Source organism: Zootoca vivipara, chromosome Z1 (assembly GCF_965207765.1).
Source record: "Zootoca vivipara chromosome Z1, rZooViv2.hap1.1, whole genome shotgun sequence".
Taxonomy (NCBI): domain Eukaryota; kingdom Metazoa; phylum Chordata; class Lepidosauria; order Squamata; family Lacertidae; genus Zootoca; species Zootoca vivipara.
The window spans coordinates 21,812,463-21,833,827 of record NC_142583.1 but is presented as its reverse complement, the minus strand read 5'-3'; the positions used below and the strand labels follow the sequence as shown (position 1 = coordinate 21,833,827).

The window sequence follows — 21,365 nt, the reverse complement described above, 5'->3', positions numbered from 1 at the left end:
TGATGGGAGTTGTAGTCCCAAAACATCTGGAGGCACACTGGTTGAGAAACACTGTTCTAGATGTTGTGGACTGCATCTTGGGAAGAGGGGCTGGGAAAGACATCTTGGTAAGCTTCCATAAGTCAAATAGGCAGAGCTACATGGACCTATTGTTCATATGCTTTCATGTGATGGAAGATGCACTGAACCATCTTTGATTTGATTTGCCTTTGGGAAGAGGCACTGGCAAGCTGAAGGAGCATGAATGACCTAGCTTGCAGAGTGGGAAAGTTTCAACTGCTGTGCATTGTATTATGGAATGGCTGTTGCAGCCCAATGGGAAAGTCCATGTGTAGCACACAGGATGCCCCAGGTTCATTCCCTGGCATCTCCAGGTACAACTGGGAAAAACTCCAGTCTGAAACAAAGAAAGCTATTGCTGGTCAATATAGACTATACTGAGCTAGGTGGCCAGACTTGGTATAAGGCAGCTGCCCAGTTTCCTGCACTTGGGGCAGGGTGGTGGAAGAGAACAGAATCAAACTCTTAGTGAAAGAATGGGATTTTTATGTCTCATCTGCTTTACTGAACACTTGCTCCCAGTACGTTTCCAAGCACAATTCAAAGTGTTGGTGATGACCTTTAAAGCCCTAAACGGCCTTGGCCCAGTTTACCTAAAGGAGCATCTCCACCCCCATCATTCAGCCCGGACACTGAGATCCAGCTCCAAGGGCCTTCTGGCAATTCCCTCACTACAAGAAGTGAGGTTACAGGGAACCAGGCAGAGGGCCTTCTCGGTAGTGGCACCCGCCCTGTGGAACACCCTCCCATCAGATGTCAAGGAAATCAACAACCATCTGATTTTTAGAAGACATTTGAAGGCAACCCTGTCTAGGGAAGTTTTTAATGTTCGATATTTTATTGCTTTAATAATAATAATAATAATAATAATAATAATAATAATAATATTCTGTTGGGAGCCACCCAGAGTGGCTGGGCAAATCCAGCCGGATGGGCGGGGTATAAATAAATTGTTGTTGTTGTTGTTTTTAATGCTGCTCCTGCTGTTGTTCTTCCTTTGCCAAGAACCCATGACTTTGATTAGGCATCCACAAACTTCGGCCCTCCGGATGTTTTGGACTACAATTCCCATCTTCCCCGACCACTGGTCCTGTTAGCTAGGGATCATGGGAGTTGTAGGCCAAAACATCTGGAGGGCCGCAGTTTGGGGATGCCCGACTTCGATCCTAAAATACATTTACTAATGGGGCAAGCCATACAGTTTTCTTAGCAGCTACTTGTGAGTAATTTGCAATCTTGTAATTAGGATGGAGCCTATCTGGTTATAGAGTTGCTTGAAGTATGTTTTTTTATTTATTTTAGAATCAAAACAGCAGATGGATTTTCCTTCACACTCTGCTGATCAGCCAAAATGGAACCACAGGCCTTGGTAAACTTGTAAGAGAATTTGGCGTAGAGAGCGGCTGGCAGTATGCAGTTTTGATTCTTCCCATTCATATTTTATGGGGAGAAAAGAAAAAACAGCTGGCAGTAACTGTTTCTTCTTTTCAAAAAAAGAGCAGTAAATCGAAAATTTGCAGAATCTTAGTGTGATTTCACAACTGCCCTTCCTAAGGCAGCGTTACTCATTCCCTGATAGTAAAGTGGTACTACCCAGAGTCCAGCTTCTCTTGCCCTGGAGTATAATTCTCACCCTGGGTGGGAAGTTCTAGTAAAAAACACAGACTCTAAACAAAAAAAAGAGAGCCTCAGCTGATACATCATTATAATGTCACAGTGGAATATAGCTGCTGTAGTTGCTGAAAACGAGCTGAATATTGGAAGATTATATTTCACTGGAAAAATAGGAGATCACATGGCTGTTTCTACAAGACTCCTTTCTCAAGAGCATCTTCTATCAGCTGTGTGGATCTGGCACAGTTCAGCCATGTGCCCTATTCATAACTAAAGCCAAATACCTTGGTTCTCGAACGCCTTGGTACTCGTTCGTTTTGGGTCCCAAACACCGCAAACCCGGAAGTAAATGTTCCAGTTTGAGAATGTTTTTTGGAAGCCAAACATCTGACACAGCTTCTGCTTGACTGCAGGAAGCTCCTGCAGCCAATCGGAACCCGAGCCTTGGTTTTCAAATGGTTTCGGGAGTCGGACAGGCTCCCAGAATGGATTAAGTTTGAGACCCAAGGTACGACTGTATACCCTAACATTGCGAAGCTGCAGAAATGTCAGTATTCCGCACATGTATGTACCTGTAGCACCTTTGCTATTTTTCTCCTTTAGATTCCAGGTGCACATTTTCTGTGAAACCTCTGGCTTGACCCCAGTCTCAAGGATCAACTATAACCCAAACGACAGACAAGCGTAAGTAAGTACAAGGGCCTGCTTTAGCTGCTTACATTTATCCACAGCTAGTGTGTCTCTCCCTGCCCTTTTCTGTATGGTCTTTTCTACTTCCAAAATTTAGATCTAAGCTCTGGGGGTGGGGTGGGAGGCAGCAGAAGGGTCCGGGTATTTATTTATTTTTACTTATAACAATACTGAAGAGTTCTGTGCATATTGTTGGCTCTGCAGTCATTGAATACAATGTATAAATGAATGAATCATTCATTCATTCAGAGATCACTAAGGCACATTACCATCTAATTATTCAATACTTTCAGCTGGACATTTATGTTGGTTAGAACTGAAGGAAAGAGACTGTAAATACGCAGCACCAATAAAAAGATAAAATGCAGAGCCGTGTGGAGTCGTTACTCTGAAGTAGCCCACCCAGGCCACTGTGACAGAGACTATGGATTTATCCACACTCACTTTCCCCCACCCCACTCTTTCTAGGCACAGATCAGCGCTTAAAACTCCCTATCTAAGCTCCTTTTATTTTGTCCCTAGCTTCCACACACACACACACGAACGAAAACCTCCTCTTTAGTGTTCAATAGGAGCAAATGTTTTCTGCAGAATGGTTTGCACATGGGGAAAGCTAGGGCCTAAAAAGTGGGCACTCAGACATGGAGTTTTAAAGTGTGAATCATGCCTGGAAAGAGTGGAGGGGAACCCTAACATTTTGTACATGTGGTGGAGTTGTCCTAAATGGGGGGAAATCTGGGATAAGATTGCTTATACGATCAGCTTAATGATTGGATATTCCATTTATTTTTGCCCATGTGACATTACTTGGGTATCCCAAATAGACTGGTTAAACAGGGCCATCTTGAGCTCATTTGGAACTATTACTTGTAGCAGAGAGTTCTGTAAGCCACTTGTACCACGTTTTCACACTGTATATTTTCATACCAGGTTTTTACTTCAAATCAAATATTTCTTGTCATTAGCTTTCCTAGCAAAACATACACTTGTGAAACACAAACATTTCCTTCTCCACATCCTTATTTGGGGGTGGGGTGGTGGTGGAATGAAGTTGTCATTACAAGTTGCCAGCTAGAAAACAAGTTAGGATCTGCAAGCACCTTGCCAAGCAGCTTCTAATTCAACATAATAATGTCACAAGAGGCACCAGGTAATTGCAGTGTTGATCAGAAGATTGGCAACCATATATGATCGACTCTGCTGAAAGCTGAAGAGAAACTAAAAAAGGCAAGCAATAATTTGGGAATTGGGCATATTGCCTTAACGCAGCTTTTAGAGTAACTGGGTGGGAAGAATTACACCCGTGACAAAAAAGCAACAACAACAACCTTTCAGTCTGACAGGATATGTATTATGGAAATGATGTCTACATTTTTTTAAGAGAGTCATTTTATTTTACGTTAACACCCAATGAGGAAGTTGAAAGGGGACAAGGAAGACTCAGGACTTTATTTCTATGTTAACACCCAAACAGGGAGTTATGGTTCTGCGGCTAAACTGGATCTGCCCCATTCCGATCTGTGTGGGATATTGTAGAATACAATGACCCAACCTTTGCTGGCTTAAGAAAGACAGAAACTGTGCACATTTAAAAATGCGCATCTATGGTGCATCCTGGATAGGTGACACAGGCTGCATAAACCAATTCAATCTTAAGAAATAAATACAGTGGTACCTCGGTTTAAGTACACAATTGGTTCCGGAAGTCTGTACTTAACCTGAAGCGTACTTAACCTGAAGCGAGCTTTCCCATTGAAAGTAATGGAAAGTGGATTAATCCGTTCCAGACGGGTCCGCGGAGTACTTAAACTGAAACTACTCAAACCGAAGCGTACTTAAACCGAGGTATGACTGTAGACTCAAGAGTTGGAGTGAGGGGGGATTCCTAGCTGCTGCAGCTGCTCAAGATCATAAATACGAAGTCACATGAATGTTATACATATATGATTGTGGTGTAAGATGTTGGTAAACATTGCCTTCCTATAGCTGGAAGTACTCATATGATTGACTTCTGGAACCAGCTATATAGGGGTTCCAAGCAGACTAACAACAACCCAGCTGGAATCATATGAAAGAACTTTTTCAAGCCACTACATTCATGCAACTAGGGGTGGGTGGCACCGCTTTGCGGTGGTTCCAGTCCTGTTTGGAGGGTCGTTCCCAGAGGGTGTTACTTGGGGAGTGCTTTTCAGCCCCGTGGTGCAGCTGGTGCAGAATTCAGTGGCCACGCTGCTCACCAGAGCAAGATGGTTTGAGCATATTACACTGATCCTGGTCCAACTGCACTGGCTACTGATTAGTTTCCGGGCCCAATTCAAAGTGCTGGTTCTGACCTATAAAGCCTTAAATGGCTCAGGACCGCAATTCCTCAAGGACCGCCTCTTTCCATATGAACATACCCTGAGATCATCTTCTGAGGCCCTCCTTCGTGTGCCTCCTCCGTGAGAGATCTGGAGGGTAGCAACACAAGAACGGGCCTTCTCTGCAGTGGCTCCCCGTCTGTGGAATGCTCTCCCCAGGGAAGTTCACCTGGCACCTTTATTATAGACCTTTAGGCGCCAGGCAAAACATTTCTTCTTAACCAGGCCTTTGGCTGATCTAATCAACATCCTATACCCTTTAAAATGTGGCTCTTTGGGGGAGGGTGTTATTGGATTATTGTTTTTATTTTGACTTGATATATTGTGATCTTGTTTTGTGAACCACCCTGAGACCTCCGGGTATAGGGTTGTATATAAATTCAATTAATAAAAATGAAAGGAAATGCAAAGTGCAGAGGCTGTATACAGAGTTGTGATGTTGTGATGCTAATTCACACCCTCAGTCTTCCATACAATCCCCAGCGTGGCTGTAAGCTTCCAGAGGTGATATTGCCGGGCACATTAAGAGCTCGCCCATACTTCTGTTTGTCCCATGCAGTGGTACCTCTGGTTACGAACTTAATTTGTTCTGGAGGTCTGTTCTTAACCTGAAACTGTTCTTAACCTGAGGTACCACTTTAGCTAATGGGGCCTCCTGCTGCCGCCGCAACACTACCGCGTGATTTCTGTTCTCATCCTGAGGTAAAGATCTTAACCTGAGGTACTACTTCTGGGTTAGCGGAGTCTGTAACCTGAAGCGTTTGTAACCCGAAGCATTTGTAACCCAAGGTACCACTGTATTTCATTTCATTTTTCCTGCGATTCCTAGACATGGGTCTAAGAGTTTTTTCTTGTGTTCCCCTGCTTCCCCCTGGGAAAACCCACTGTTTGCCGCTGCATCAGAACAACAGTAAAAACCAATTTGCTCCAGTTCAGCAATAAACAACAGGTTTTCCAGGGTAAAGCAGTGGGACAAAAGAAAAAAAAACAGACCCATAACTAGAAATTGTTGGACAAATGTGTTTTTAACCATCTTCCCCTAACAATATAGTTTGCCTGCATGCAAGGTTGACGCGCTCATTGCAATATGCAAAACTTGGAGCAACATACAAGACGGGTGCTGACTCTTCAACAGGCCTTTAGACTGGGAGACAACCTGGATGTTACATGTAAGTGTAACTTTCCCATCTTCTAAAAAGAAAAGAAAAGCATCAATGAGGAGGGAAACACGTTTTTGAAGGGGGGGGTGTGCTTAACCCTTTCCCTGCTGACTCCCTTTTCTGTTAAAAATTGAGCGAACTCAGCAGCTTTTCTCCATACAAGGAGAAAAAAATGTGGATACCAAATTGCCTTCTGCCATTGTGATGATAGGGGAAACAGTTGGGAAGATGGATTATGAGCAGAAAAACAGCAGGCAGGGAAAGAGTCGAGAATCCTCCACCAACTCCAGATCACTCTCCTAAGGGCTGTTTTCAGTTTTGTTTTAAATCCCATCACAATTTAAATATTGGATATTATCTGGCTGCAGAATCCAACTTAGCCCTGGGTCTCTGAGATAATGTGGCTTTGTAAGGGCAGAAACAGTGCTCTCTTCGGGGGGGGGGCTCCCATTGAAATGAATAGGAGTCCTACCACAAGCAAATTACCTGGGTAGGACTCCCAATCCTCTAGCAAGGACCAAGGGTTAAAGCCCCCTCCACAAACTAATGCCTCAGTTAAGATCATGCTGGCAATTTATGTAAAAAAACCCCCAAAAAACCCAACCCTGCACTGAAGGGCACAGATTGTCTAGTTTGGCCCCAAGTCACTGATATGGAATGCCACATAAATTATCAAAGCGTACCTTGTGAAGCTGGTCACATGGGCTTGGGTCCTCTACATCTAACAGAGCTGCATGGGGATGGAATTGCCACTGGCCGCAGGGAGAAGGGCTATGGCTTCTCAGAGTACATTTCTCCTGCAAGGAAGAGGGAAGAAACAAGGAGGATGTGAACTCAGAGGTAGGAAATGGAACTTTGCAAGAGCAACAACTCTAAACAAGGCAAAAGGGGAGACCCGACAGCGGCAAGTCAGAGGAAATGTTACGTCCCGTGTGCACTCATCCTGTTGTTTTCTCAGGTCAGCAGGACTTTGCACGTTTTCGTAGTGGCTCCAAAACCAGTTTGAAAAGAGATTAACTAAAGAACGAGCATGTGCATTACAGCTGGCAATGATGCCATCATATGATGTTCAAGCCTCTATGACAAATTACTGTCTGTGCCAGCCCAGGAACAGTGCTATGCATCAGCATGCAGCCGGAAGTCTTCCAATTCAAACTGGAGCTTGGGCAGAAGCATGCTTTGGGGCTGTGAGCAAGCCATTATTTCAGTCATCGTTAGGGAGGATTTAAAGGTGAACCTACCCAACCTGCACTTTCCAGAACCACATGTGAACCAAAACAATGTCATGGCAATTCTCTGAATTTTGCAATGCAGTTCTTCAGCCAAGAGAGACACCCAGAGTCTTTATGTTTTCCCCCTTATTCTGCAGGAATGCATTCTACTTAGCTGGAAAGGGGGCTGGTGATTTACAAGGCAATCCTATGTGATCATACTCTGAAGACTCGTTGAGTTAATGAGTTAATAAGAACATAAGAAGAGACTGCTGGATCAGGCCAATGGACCATCTAATCCACCCCAAAAGCACCCTCTTTGCCTGTGACTCTCAGCATCTAGTATTCAAAGGCATATTGCTTCCAACAGAGGAGGCAGGACATAGTCATTGTAGCTAGTGGCCACTGATAGCCTTTACCTTTACTGCCTCTGGTAGGAGCAACTTGTGTGAAGAAGTAAACTTCCTTCTGTCTGTCTTGAATCTTTTTATTTATTTCATTCATTTATTAAATTTGTATACTGCCCTTCATGCGTAGATCCCAGGGTTGTTCACAACATAAAAATATTATTATTATTATTATTATTATTATTATTATTATTATTATTATTATTAATTAGTACCCCACCCATCTGGCTAGGTTTCCCCAGCCACTCTGGGCGGCTCCCAACAGAATATTAAAAACATGATGAAACACCAAACATTAAAAAACTTCCCTAAACAGGGCTGCCTTCAGATGTCTTCAGATAGTTGTTTATTTCTTAGACATCTGATGGGAGGGCGTTCTACAGGACTGGCGCCACCACCGAGAAGGCCCTCTGCCTGATTCCCTGAGCTTCACTTCTCACAGTGAGGGAACCGCCCTAAGGCCCTCAGAGCTGGACCTCAGTGACTGGGCTGAACAATGGGGGTAGAGACGCTCCTTCAGGTATACTGCCCTGAGGCTGTTTAGGGCTTTAAAAGTCAGCACCAACACTTTGAATTGTGCTTGGAAATGTACTGGGAGCCAATGAAGGCCTTTCCGGACCAGCATAATAAAAAAGAGTGAGGAAGGGAAACCCCATGAACCAATAAACCCTCCCCCCTCCCAACATTCAGCTTCCCAGGGGCGAACACTTCTCGGCGCCCAGGGCGGCAGCGTGGGCATGCACCCGGAGGGTGGGGTGTCGCCCATGCAGCACGCATGTGTGACATTGCCGTGCATGACACTTGCACAGGAAGCACACGACACGTGTCGTACGCAGCAGCTCCACACATGCGTGCTACGCAGCGGAACTGCCGGCAAACATCCCCAGCGCCATACGGGGATGCTGCCGCCTGTACGGGGATGCGGAGCCACGAGCAGAGGATCCCACCACTAGAGTGGTGCTGTGAGCAAGCCACGGAGCAAGTTTTTTTAAAAAAGCCTCGCTCTGCAGCTTGCTCGCTCACCGTCTCGGCGCGTGCTTTGCTTGTTCCTGGGCGAGGGGCGAGCCAGGGAGGGTCGTCATCGGCCAGCGCTGATGCCCCTCCCTGGCCCGCCCCTCACCCAGGAACAAGCAAAGCGCACACCAAGCAACATCGGGGCCTCTCCGCAGCTTCCTATGAATTCCAGCGTCATGAGAGAGGGAGGAAAGCTTTTCTCTGAGCTGAATGAGACTTAACATCCTCGCAAACAGTATAGGCTTGAAACTTTGCACCAAAAGCTACACTGAACCTGTGGACAATTGGTGAAAGGATCAGTGCCTTTACAAGCAAGCAAGAGTCAATCTTCTGTAAGAGACATTAAAACAAATGCAAAGCACATAGCGCAATATTGTATATTATTCAGCATTTGTTGTTATTTTTCAGCACAGAACTGAGTTTGGCATTTCAGCCCTGTACACTCATTGTATGATGTGGCTGCAGATTAAAGCATTGTGAAAAAGAGTTTGTGTTCGTTTCCCTACTCCACATCTTGCGTGCTGGATAATAAGTTTCAAGTAATTCACCACAGGCAAGCCTCATTGCACCGTTGGGAATAAAATCAATTAGCTCAAACGGTTTAAGATGCTGTCATACACGCCAGCTTCAAATTCTGTCCCAGACTCCAAGACGACACCATCCAGGCCTTCTGAGATACTTGGAATAGGTCAGAATCTGTGTTTGCCTGTTTTCACCATGTCAGGGGCATAGGTTCATCTTGTGTTGCCTTTCAACTAGTTGTTGTTGTTTAGTCGTGTCCGACTCTTCATGACCCCATGGACCAGAGCACGCCAGGCACTCCTGTCTTCCACTGCCTCCCGCAGTTTGGTCAGACTCATGTTGGTAGCTTCGAGAACAGTGTCCAACCATGTCCTCTGCTGTCCTCTTCTCCTTGTACCCTCAATCTTTCTCAACATCAGGCTCTTTTCCAGGGATTCTTCTCTTCTCATGAGTACAGCCCCCTAGTACAAGTAGTACAGCCCCTTAAATTTCATCTTCCTTGCACTTGGTTGCGATTAGGGCGTAACTATGATTACCATTGACACCATCAAAGCTGTTCATATGAATCGGATAGCATTAAACTAGATGCCAGACAGGCCTCTCTGAAGGATGCATCCCATGCATGGTGATAAATTGTGGCTTCCCACTGCACCAGGTCTCAGTTGAGATTTCTGGTCTGGATCTTCTAAGTTTCTATTGGCACCTGTGTGTTTTCTCTGCCCTCTCTGTCCATTGATTTTGGAGCAGAGGAAACTAGTGTCTAAAACTATCACCGGTTTATCATTTTGCTCAAGTGGCGTCCGAAGACTTAGGGAACCAGATGCCAACAGCATTTGACTCACATTGTCTAGCTGGATATGACTACACAAGTTAATGGCCTGGAGAAGGAGGACACAAAAATGCCCAGTGCCTCACAGTGAATGACTTAGAAAACCAGGTCTGTTACTCATGCATTCCTGCTGCAAAGGCCTGAGGTTCGGCCTATTGTATGATGCTGTCTGGTTGTGCCTAGAAAGATCAAAAGCTCATATAAATAATTGTTTCCTGTTCCCCCCCTTCTCTTACTTTTCTGTGAGATCCCGTGCCATTTGAGTGTCTCACGTTTTGCATTTATGTTCAGCATGTTATAACTGAGTGACTCACACTAACGAATGACTCAGTAAACTACGCTAATTAAAAAATATGAGTAAAGGCAGGAGTTTACTTGTGCCAGCCCTTAAACAGGAGTTTCTGTCACAGGGTAAAGTTCCTCTGAAGCAGGGGACCATTTTTTCCTGTGGAATGCCCTGAGGGTCAAATTCCAAAGCCAAAAACAGAAGGCTGTGGTTACTGCTATGCTCTCTGCCCTTCCCCAAGATGGAAGAAGATCTAGGCAAGGGCTCACCAACCTTTCAGGGACTGTGGGCACATCTGCAGACTGAAGGCACATACATCACAACCTTTCCTTGGGCCACAATATAATGCATAATTGAAGCCTAATTTTAGACAGAGTAGGAGAGCCAGGGATGCTGCTGTGTGCATATATGTGCATTTCATTAAGATGAGAGCATTCCAGAGCATTAATATTGTCTTGGTAAAAAAAAAAACTGGTTTGTTTACAGCAGGATGGGGAATCTTTGGTCCTCCACATATTGCTGAACTGGAACTCCCAGCAGGGAACTAGCAAGCAGGGATAATCGGAGTTGCGGTTTATCAACATCTGGAGGGCCAAAGATTCCCCTGCCCTGATTTACAAGCAGAGCATAAGGAAGGCAATGAAGGCAGACAGTGGCATAGTGTGGGTTGCCAGTGCCCGGGGCCGCGTGGAGGGAGGAAATGGATGGCGTACGTATGCACATTCAACTGCCTAACGGCGTCCGCATCACCCAGAAGATCACAGCCACAGAGATAAGAAAAGAATGGTTTTTCCATTGTCTGGAGAGGTCACTTCCTGGTTTGCATGGAGAAGCAATTTCCAATGGAGCCCAGCAAGAGAAGCACACAACTATATTGAGGCAACACCGGGTGTTGAAATTTTGCACCTCTAATAAACTTAGAGGCTATGGGGATGTAATATGTCTCTGAAAATGCATTTATTGGATTCACATCTCAACATTTCCCCAGCCAAGTTGGGCGCTGTTAGTGATGAACACTGGGAGTGGGTTCGCCAAGGTATTTGTGGCATGGAAAGGGGGTACCAAGACAGGTGGAGTCTCAGCATGCTTTCAGATTTTTGCTGGATGCTCCAGAAGCAAAATATAGACATTAGACAACATCAGTGTGTTCATAAGTTAATAAAGTCTGAAAGATCACATGATAAAGAGTGAGAAGTAGTGGAATAACTACAGGTTGGGGCATATCTCATGCGATTCACAAGCAAGCATGAAGCTACAGTAACAAAAAGAAAGAAAGAAAGAAAGCCAAAAACACTTGCTAATGTATATTGTACCCTGTTATGTATGAATGGATGCTGGCCAGAATCTGATTGCCAGTTAAATAAATATCTGGAATACCATTGATAGAATTAAGCTAAAGATTCAAGAGGCGGCAGCAGAAGAGAGAAAAACAGTAGTTTAAAATAGGCTGGGTAGAAGACTGGCAGATACAGCCTAATTCTTCAATAAGTCGGGAAAATGGACTGTTGCTGCTATATTTTGATATTTATGCTATGTTTAATTTTGCAAGTTGGCCAAAAGTATGGAGTAGCAAACACCAATGCTATTACCACTTTGATTCCAATTGCAAGGGAATTGATGAAAAAGGATAACTAATGTGGTTAACCAGGTTAACCCCATGTTGTCGGCTACTATTCCCATCAGCCGCATCCAGCATGGCCAATGGTCAAGGATGATGGGAATTGTAGTCCAGAAACATCTAGAGGACACCTCATTGGCTATTGCTGGGTTAGCAGTATGCAGACCTAAACCATGCATATAGTAATCTTATTTGTAACATTCCAGAAAAGCTGCAGCAGTTACAGCTTTTGGGGGGGGGGAATTCAAGGTTGTACTTGGAATTGACTGCAAAAGTCATTAGGATGGTGCAGAATAATGGCACTTTCCTTAGTATGTTGTCAAGACCTGTCAACAACATGAGCCCCTCTGGAGTTTTTTAGTCCCTGGAATTCCTAGGTCATGTCACGATGATGGTTTCTCCAGTGGAACACAGACGGTTGTGACTTCCTCCTCTGTGGTTCAGCAGCACCCCTCCTGAGGAGACCAGAAGCACTTCAACTAGCTATGCCAGGCACCCCCAAACTGTGGCCCTCCAGATGTTTTGGCCTACAACTCCAATGATCCCTACCTAACAGGACCAGTGGTCGGGGAAGATGGGAATTGTACTCCAAAACATCTGGAGGGCTGAAGTTTGGGGGTGCCTGAGCTATGCAATGGGTGTGCATTCCCCTAAGTTGAACCTAAGTCTGTGAACTTAGGAAGTCACATTTCTGTGTATGTAATAAATGGCTCCTGTTATTTGCTCTACTGTTATTTTTTCTTGTCCTGTTACCCTTTCCTACTTCCACTCACTAACAATGGCTCGTTCATTTATTCCTCTTCAGTATATGAATAGATTGGCTGGGAAAGTCCATTCCACAGCAGAATTACTGGAAGAACTAGTGGTCTCCTCCCTCGATTGGTCCGCTCACTTAACATTTCTGTATTTAGTTCCTGTTATAGCTCTGCTCCTCTAACTCTGCCATCCTCAGCTGTATGCCAGTAGCTCCCAAATGATTATCTACACCAGGCATCCCCAAACTGCGGCCCTCCAGATGTTTTGGCCTACAACTCCCATGATCCCTAGCCAACAGGACCAGTGGTCAGGGATGATGGGAATTGTTGTCCAAAACATCTGGAGGGCTGAAGTTTGGGGGTGCCTGATCTACACCATCCAATTGAAACAAGCTGCAGAACTTGGTGGACCACTTATTAGTAATTACAAGGTGCTGTGCCTATATGATTTTCATTGTATTCACATCCCTTCTTTTTTATTATATTTTGTTGTATTCCACAGAATTCAAAATGCAATACAATAAAGTACAATGCAAGAAATAAAAAGCAATAAAAACACAATTTAAAAATCCATATGAATATTCAATGTGATGGATGCTCTGTCTCCCATCTTCTACCACAAATCCACAGATGCAATGTGGACCACCTGAATGTAGCTCTTAGATGACTGGTGGTCCATAGGCCACTTTTGGAAATCCTGTTCTACTTTGTTCAGCAGCTCTGACCATTCTCTTCCACTATCCTCAATGCTTGTCCTGCCTAACATACAACATGCATTAACTCACAAAATGTCATGTATACCAAAACAATAAAGCAGGAAATTGTTTTAAAAGAGGGTGAAAGGGGTTGGTGGCAGTGTGAGCTAATGAAAGAAGTTCATATTATAAGTTCTTAGTAGAAGTTGTCTATCACAAAGTTCTGGAATCTATAGAATTTTGAAGGAAACCCAAGATTGATCTAGTCCAAACCTCTGCTATACAGGAATCTCAACAAGATCATAAATGATAGATAGCCATCCATCACTGGAGATCTCATATCTGAATATGTCCCCTGAGCATCTTTATAACCAAAATCAGTTTTTTTAAAAAAAAATATGTAATTGCTAGATCTGTTAAACTCCTCAGTCTATTCGAATATGGCTTTACCTGCTGCAGAGTTTCAGGAAACTGCAAAATACAAGGAAATGCAATCAAATTAAAACGATCAAGAGCTCTAAGCCACAACTGAGATATCAACTTCTATCCAATCGTGATGAGGTTTTGCTTGTTCACTGAAAATAAAGGCTGTTTTATTAATTTAGCATGAGAATTAAAGCTCATAGTATAGCTTTCTTAAGTATGTTTTCTCTATAAATTTATGGGCTCATAAAAATGCCCCCAGCTGTTTGAAATCTACTCACAGGAGTAGACATCAAACCAAGATGCAACTGAAAGTGTTTGAAAGCAGTAGCATATAATTTATTCTTTATTATTATTATTATTATTAAAAAGAAACTTTATTGAATTCAAAAGAGACATTATCTACAGCTGCATTTAATTTATTCTTTATGGGAAAGAAGAGTCACAGACTTTTATGGTAATTTCTAACTGTCCTGATTTATTTATTTTTTAATTATTGAAAATTCTTTGCAAGCCCTGTTTGCACCTGGTGTTTAGCTACTAACTCAGCAAATGTTTGTGTTCTTGTTGGAATTTAGATGCAGCTTGACAGAACGTCACTCTAGTTTGGAGGCAATGACTGTGATTTTTGAAATACCTTCTTCAACCATATCCTTTTAAGGTAGAAAACCTTACATCAACACACATCCCAGACAACTTCCTGTAACAACTACTTTCCTAAGAAGCATGAACATATCAGCAGTTTGCCACTAACTTGTGCTGCATGCCACAGATTTCCAGATGTTTGACATTTGATGTCGGGATGATTGGCCCGCCCACAAAATAAAAGAAAAAAAGATAGAACTACTATTCTACCCTTGAAGACCACAGTGCCTTTCTTAGCCATTTTCCAGTTGAAACTTAATTTCCTGTAAGATGGCCTCAAGGATGAAAAATGAGTGGAAGAAAATTAAAGAGAGATGAAGCTGAACAACATTCTGAATGCCCACATGTTTAAGCAAAATACAGATTCCAGACTATCTTTGCTTCCATGGCAGAAATTGGCCCCATAGAACTTGATTGGTTGAGTAAAAATCAGTAATGCTTATTTGCAAGAAAATCTTGAATGGGTGTTTTTATTGGTGGCAGTGGTGGTGAGATTCCAGGGCTCTAAATAGATTGGACGACCGTCAGCATGTTTACTTGTTTAATATTTAGTAGTTACAAAACTAAACTAGTACACACGTCATGTTATTTTGTGTGTGTTATACAAACAACTCAGGAAGTTCTTCCAATTGCCAAAAGTTGATGAATGGGAATGTTTTATTGGGTGGGGGAGCAAATCAGTAAAGCATACTCCATTTGGTTTAAATATCATATTCAAAAAATATTTTTATTGAAATAGTTGTAAATATTTTAAGACTGGCAGCAGCTCAGTAGCATATGCTTCCCTTATGTAGTTTAAATTTTATGAAAAATAAACCAATTTTAGCATATTCAGATTGCTGTTCTGCTTTGGTGGATCTGTGGGATTGTGTGTGTCTGTGTCCATGTGCACAAATGCACACATGTGCATGTACTTCCTATGGGTATTTTATTTGACTGGTACGGTATACCTATGTTATGTGGATTGTTCATTTCATAAAAGAATGAAGTTTTAGAAGTGAAAACATTTCTGCAGAAAAATGCAAGAGTGAAAAAAATTGCCACCAACTTTTTTTCAACCCACAACAGCCCTGAATAAGCAAGAATGCTAAACATAATGATGGACAATCTTCTGCTATAATCCTGTTTCCTAGACTAGCCAGATATGATAAATGGCTGTAGTACAGGGGTCAGCAAACTTTTTCAGCAGTTGGCCGGTCCACTGTCCCTCAGTCCTTGGGGGGGGAGGCTATATGGGGGGGGGAATGACCAAATTCCTGTGCCCCACAAATAACCCAGAGATGAATTTTATATAAAAAGGACACATTCTACTCATATAAAAACACGCTGATTCTTGGACCATCTGTGGGCCAGATTTAGAAGGCGATTGGGCCGGATACGGCCCCCGAGCCTTAGTTTGCCTACCCATCCTGTGGTATATTTTATCTAATAAAAGTTGCCAACCCAACACTGCAAGCACCCATGTGCCCAGTGCTTTTTCTGGGGGGACGCAGGGGGACGCATACCCCTAAACATTTTGTGAATCTAAGTTTGGCCTCATTGAGGGGCAGTATTTCAATATGAATAGGAAAATGAGAGTACCCCTAAACATTTTTTTTTTTTAAAGAAAGAAAGCACTGCATGTGTTTAACAGTTAACTCCTATGGTGCGTCCCCACAAAAGAACTCAGTAAATAGCTCTTCACAAATTTACAAAGGGGCTTTTAAGTTTAGAGAAAAGCAGACCCTCCAAGTGTCCCTATTTTCCTGGGACGCCCCTGATTTAAAGGAGCCATCCCGGTTCCTGATTTGATCCCAGAAAGTTCCGTTTTCCTTCGGGTGTCCCTATTTCCATTGGAGAGTACGGTAGCAGAGACTGTGCAATCCTATGCAGGTCTCATCAGACGTAAGCCCCACTGATTTCAAAGAGGCTTACTCCCAGGTAAGTGGGCATAGGGCTATAGGCTCAGGGAGATCAACAGGGGGGGAAACCTACAGAATAAAGCAAGAGACATCTTCCATAGCGAAAAAGCAAAAATGGAAAGGTTGGGTTTTGTTTTGTTTTAGTTAATGTGGTAGTATTTAAAAGAGCGTGGGGGAAAGTCATGAAAAAGATGCTCAACGCACACTGTTTTCACATGCTTTCTACTTCAGGGCCTACTTACTATAATTAGCCTGCCGCAAATGTTTCAAAATAAGATGCTTTATAAGGACAGATTGACGGAAGAAAGTGCTCCAAGGGTGAAGACTATTGTTAGACAGATTTTTTCTCTTTGGGAGTCAAGAGTAAAGAAGGCAAACATTTGAAGTGTGGGCTTTAATTGAGTAAATAAACACTCCATAAGTGAACAACTGCCTTAAGAAACAGGAATGAGGAACGTTTGTCTTGTGTGGACTTTCAGAGGTGACCTAACCTCTTCTCTTTGGCGATCACTTTAGCCGAGCAAGATTGTCTTCCATTAACACGGTTGTAACAATGGGTCCGCAAGTGACTGTGGAGGCCAATTCTGGATCCACACGTCCTAATAGCTCCACAGTGGCCTAGGCTCTTGGGTTTTATCACCCAGTTTTCACCTCTCTTATCTGGCAATTGGTGACTTTGGCACAAGTTGCAAAGTGACACATAAGTACTGCTGCTAACTCTTGAAGGGGGAGATTGGGGGACGAAGGAGGAGCCAGCAGTGCCAGATTTATGTACAGTATAAGCTAAACAAGCTATAGCTTAGGGCCCCACTCTCTTGGGGGCCTCCAAAAAAATTAAAGGGAAAAAACTGGATGTACATTTCCAAAATATAAGATAAAGAGCAAATAAAATAAAACCTACATAAAATAAAACCTACATACAGAATTCTGTGTTGTGTAGGCCCCTATGATGTAAGTAATGGGCCCCACCTGCTAGCCTGCTCCCTAAAATATCACTGGTTTGCTCATTTCTATATATGGGGTGCCTACATTCTGCTATTTATAATTATTGGTAGTTTGCATCATATATTTACACCTATTCTTGTTTCATGTTATAGCAAGTTTCTAGAGACTAGATGATGAGTCTTTGTAAATTGTGTTTCTGAAGGAGCTTTTGTTATTGCCAAATGCCAGTGTCATAGCTGTCAAGTTTTCCCTTTTCTCGTGAGGAAGCCTATTCAGCATAAGGGAATTTCCCTTTAAAAAAGGGAGAACTTGACAGTTATGGCCAGTGTGTTTGCATTATTAAGTTTGTTATGAATAAAAAATCTTTTTAAGTTAGAGCTTAATAATTATTTCACTATTAATATACTCCTTAATTGTATTTCAGTTCAACAATTACTTTGATAAACTACATATTTTTGTTATGTGCAAATGGCCTTAGATACCTATTAGGTCCATAAATTATAATATAACATATTTTCAACACAAAAAACAGTGACAATTTGTTGTTGACAAAGGACAGCTGGACATACAGTGGTGCCTCGCAAGACGAATTTAATTCGTTCCACGAGTCAATTAGTTGTGCGAAAAATTCGTATTGAGAATCGCGGTTTCCCATAGGAATGCATTGAAATTTCTTTTTTTGCCCATAGGAACGCATTAATTAAATTTCCATGCATTCCTATGGGAAACTGCGATACACAAGACTATTTTTTCGCAAAACGAATTCGTCTTGCGAGTCACCATCAGATCGCAAAACGCACTCGTCTTGCGAAAAATTTGTCTTGCAAGGCATTCGTCTTGCGAGGTACCACTGTATAAAGGGCCCCATTACCTTCAGTAGCTTAGGGCCTCATCAAACATAAATCTGGCCCTGGGAGCCAATAAAGCTCCCCCCATCTCGTGTTGTCTTCTTTATGTGCTGCAAATTTTGATGAATTTACTGGTATGTTTTGTCCAATTTATATAAAGTAAAAAAGTTTTTATTTTTTTTAAAGTGGCCCAGCTAACATGTCACATTAGACCATAGTGCAAAAAATCGTATGGTCTAATGCGAGCAAGCAGTGTGCTGATCCCACTCCTCAAAAGTTTCTGCAGCGCTCCTCTCACCCTCCTGCCAATTCCACATCTGGAGTCTGGCATATTTTTTTGTCAATGGTCTTGAAATACATATGAAATGTGTTATGGTGCAAATACTAACAATAGCATCCTCCGGGGCTTTCCCCCCCAGCTGGAACTCAGTTCGGGCTCCTCTCAGCTGGGTGTCATTGCCATTATAAGAGAACCAGGGAGACATTCATGGAAAGTTCTGGCACCTCTAAGGGGCTTTTTAATTAATTTATTAGTATTTGCCATGAAGCCTTCCCTGCAAAAATGCGCTCTTTAACGCTCTTGGCAACCCACAGAAAACCCAATTTGTCATTTGTTTCAATTCAGCATTAAAGAGTGGGTTCTCCTGGGGGAAGTAGTGGGGCAAAAGAAAAAGGAAAAGTGCTCAGATAGGACAAGAAAAATGTGGACTTGTGCCTAGAAAGCAAGAGGTAAATGTGGATGAGCCCTTACAGAATGGGATCGTGACATGAATCTTTAGTTCTTAGAGGACTGTACCACATACTTTGCAAACTGGGGAATGGGTTTTTGGGTGCTCTCCGACATCAAAACTCTGCATATAGACAACTAGCACATCAGAGAGAGGAGCAGCAGCTCAAATCTTTTTCATTCATATGCAAGATGCAGGGAAGTTTTGTTTTGAAACTGAATTGAGAATTCAATAATTCGTTGATATAAACTTCATACATGCAAACTGAAATGGAGCAGTCCTGGAAATCTAATCCTGCGTGCAAGTCTCCCTGAACACTTGGAATTAGCTTCAGCTACCTGCTCATTTCCAGTAAGACAAAAGGGACCGGGAAACAAAAAAACAGAGGAAGCAACATTGAGAAAGCAAGATAAATATACAAAGCTGCTGAGTCACAGGCAGCCTCAAGAGGGGAGGGAAAGGCGCTGCCATAACGGCAAAATGCAGTAAACGCACTCAAAGTAAGTTATTCTCACTCACGCACAAAGAAGCTACATGCATGTTTCTCTACCTGCAGGCTGTTTGTCAATGAATGCAGCACAGGCTCTTTCACATCAGATCTGCCCTTTAAATCACCTTTGCTTTGAAATGATCTCCACGCGTTTCGTGCAGGTTGGGAGCAGGTCACTGTATTGAGATCACATCTCCCTTTGCCTGCACGCAGCTCCGTTGGGTCATTAGGAAGTGTTTACATTTAAATGACATGATTTTAATATGACCCATTCATCTAGGACTGAATGAGCATTTCCACAGGAGAACTAACTTGCATTTCCATAGTAGGGGAAACAACTGTACTACTTTAACTTGCTGCTGGGAACGTTTTCTTTGAACTCCTTACTAGATCAAGCCCCTTGGAAGGTACCCCCCCTGTCTCTACCACATCCTACAACCCGAGGACCCCAGCCATATGCTCAGTATTGGCTGAGCTAGCTTAACAAGGGCATTGTGGGTATTTTGTGGGTATTTTAATGAAGAGTGAAAGATTTAAGTAGAGTGAAAGATTGTGCGACTTAGGGACATGGAGTGTGTAAATGTAAACTTAAATATGCTTATTTTTTTAAGTTGCATTTTGTTAATGTTATTATGTTTTAAAGTAGTACCTTGGTTCTCAAACTTAATCTGTTCCGGAAGTCTGTTCCAAAACCAAAGCATTCCAAAACCAAGGCGTGTTTTCCCATAGGAAGTAATGCAAAACGGATTAATCCATTCCAGACTTTTAAAAACAACCCCTAAAACAGGAATTTAACATGAATTTTACTATCTAACGAGACCTTTGATCCATAAAATGAACGCAATACTCAATGTACTGAACTATAAAATAAATAAGACAGTATTGTAGATGATAAAAATTAAAATGAATATTTTTCCTTACCTACACTGATGATAGTCATGTTTGGATTGGGGCGGGGGCTTTTATCCATTTCCGCAGTCAAACAATCAATCAGTAGCCGAACTGGGTTCCACACAGTCACAAAAACAAATTAACTGAAAAAAGCCTCAAAAACAAAAACGCCAAACTTAATCCGTTCCAGAAGTCCGTTTGACTTCCAAAATGTTCAAAAACCAAGGCGCAGCTTCTGATTGGTGTAGACACCCCCAAAACAATATCTGACAGCTACATCGGACGTTCAGCTTCTGAAAAACATTCAAAAACCAAAACACTTACTTCTGGGTTTCCGGTGTTTGGGAACCAAGGCATTTGAGAACCAAGGTACCACTGCATTGTTATTATTTGTTGTTTGTAAAGCCACTTTGAGATTCATTTGACTGAAGAGTGGCATAAAAATACAATCAATCAATCAAATTGGAGTACAGTGGAACCTCGGTTTATGAACACCTCGGTTTACGAATTTTCGGTTTACGAACGCAGCGGACCCGTCTGGAACGGATTAATTCACTTTCCATTACTTTCAATGGGAAAGTTCGCTTCAGTTTGGGAATGCTTCAGTTTATGAACAGACTTCCGGAGCCAATTACACCCATGCTTCAGGTTAAGTATGCTTCAGGTTGAGTACTCCGCGGACCCGTCTGGAATGGATTAATCCACTTTCCATTACTTTCAATGGGAAAGTTCACTTCAGTTTATGAACACTTCAGTTTAAGTACTCCGCGGACCATCTGGAACAGATTAATCCACTTTCCATTACTTTCAATGGGAAAGTTCGCTTCAGTTTATGAACACTTCAGTTTATGAACAGATTTCCGGAACCAATTGTGTTCATAAACCGAGGTACCACTGTAGTGAAGGTGACCAATAATCCAATTCATAGCATTGGCACAATTATGAATCTATAGTTCTATCTCCCAGGCAACAAGCCTACAGCAGCTGCTGGGCTTCTGCCTACTGCCTACTGCCTACTGCCTCACTAAAGCAGGCCCAAATCTTCCTCAATCTTCCTTAGTTTTCTTTTACTTCCAAATCATAAACACTCACGGAATGATTCTGGTAATTTTACTATCTGTTTATAGACAGTTGCCAAGCAAATAAAAAGGGGGAAATTATACAGCATGAGTTTTGCTTGCCTTGCTCTCATAATAAAATGGGTGAGAAAACAGTGGATGAGAAACATGGGTGATGTGTTTAGAAACCTATAGAAACCTCGGTCCCATCAAGG

The 21,365-nt window shown here is 42.6% G+C and overlaps 1 protein-coding gene across 2 annotated transcripts in view; it reads right to left on the bottom strand.

Moving 5' to 3' along the window:
• Window positions 1-6,705, bottom strand: part of LNX1 (ligand of numb-protein X 1) — a 126,119-nt gene extending 119,414 nt beyond the window's left edge. For both annotated transcript variants that reach the window (XM_088659373.1, XM_088659379.1), the window contains exon 1: window positions 6,568-6,705. The gene's annotated coding sequence lies outside the window, so the exon portion shown is untranslated. The remainder of the gene's footprint in view (window positions 1-6,567) is intronic.
• Between the last annotated feature and the right edge of the window lie 14,660 nt (window positions 6,706-21,365).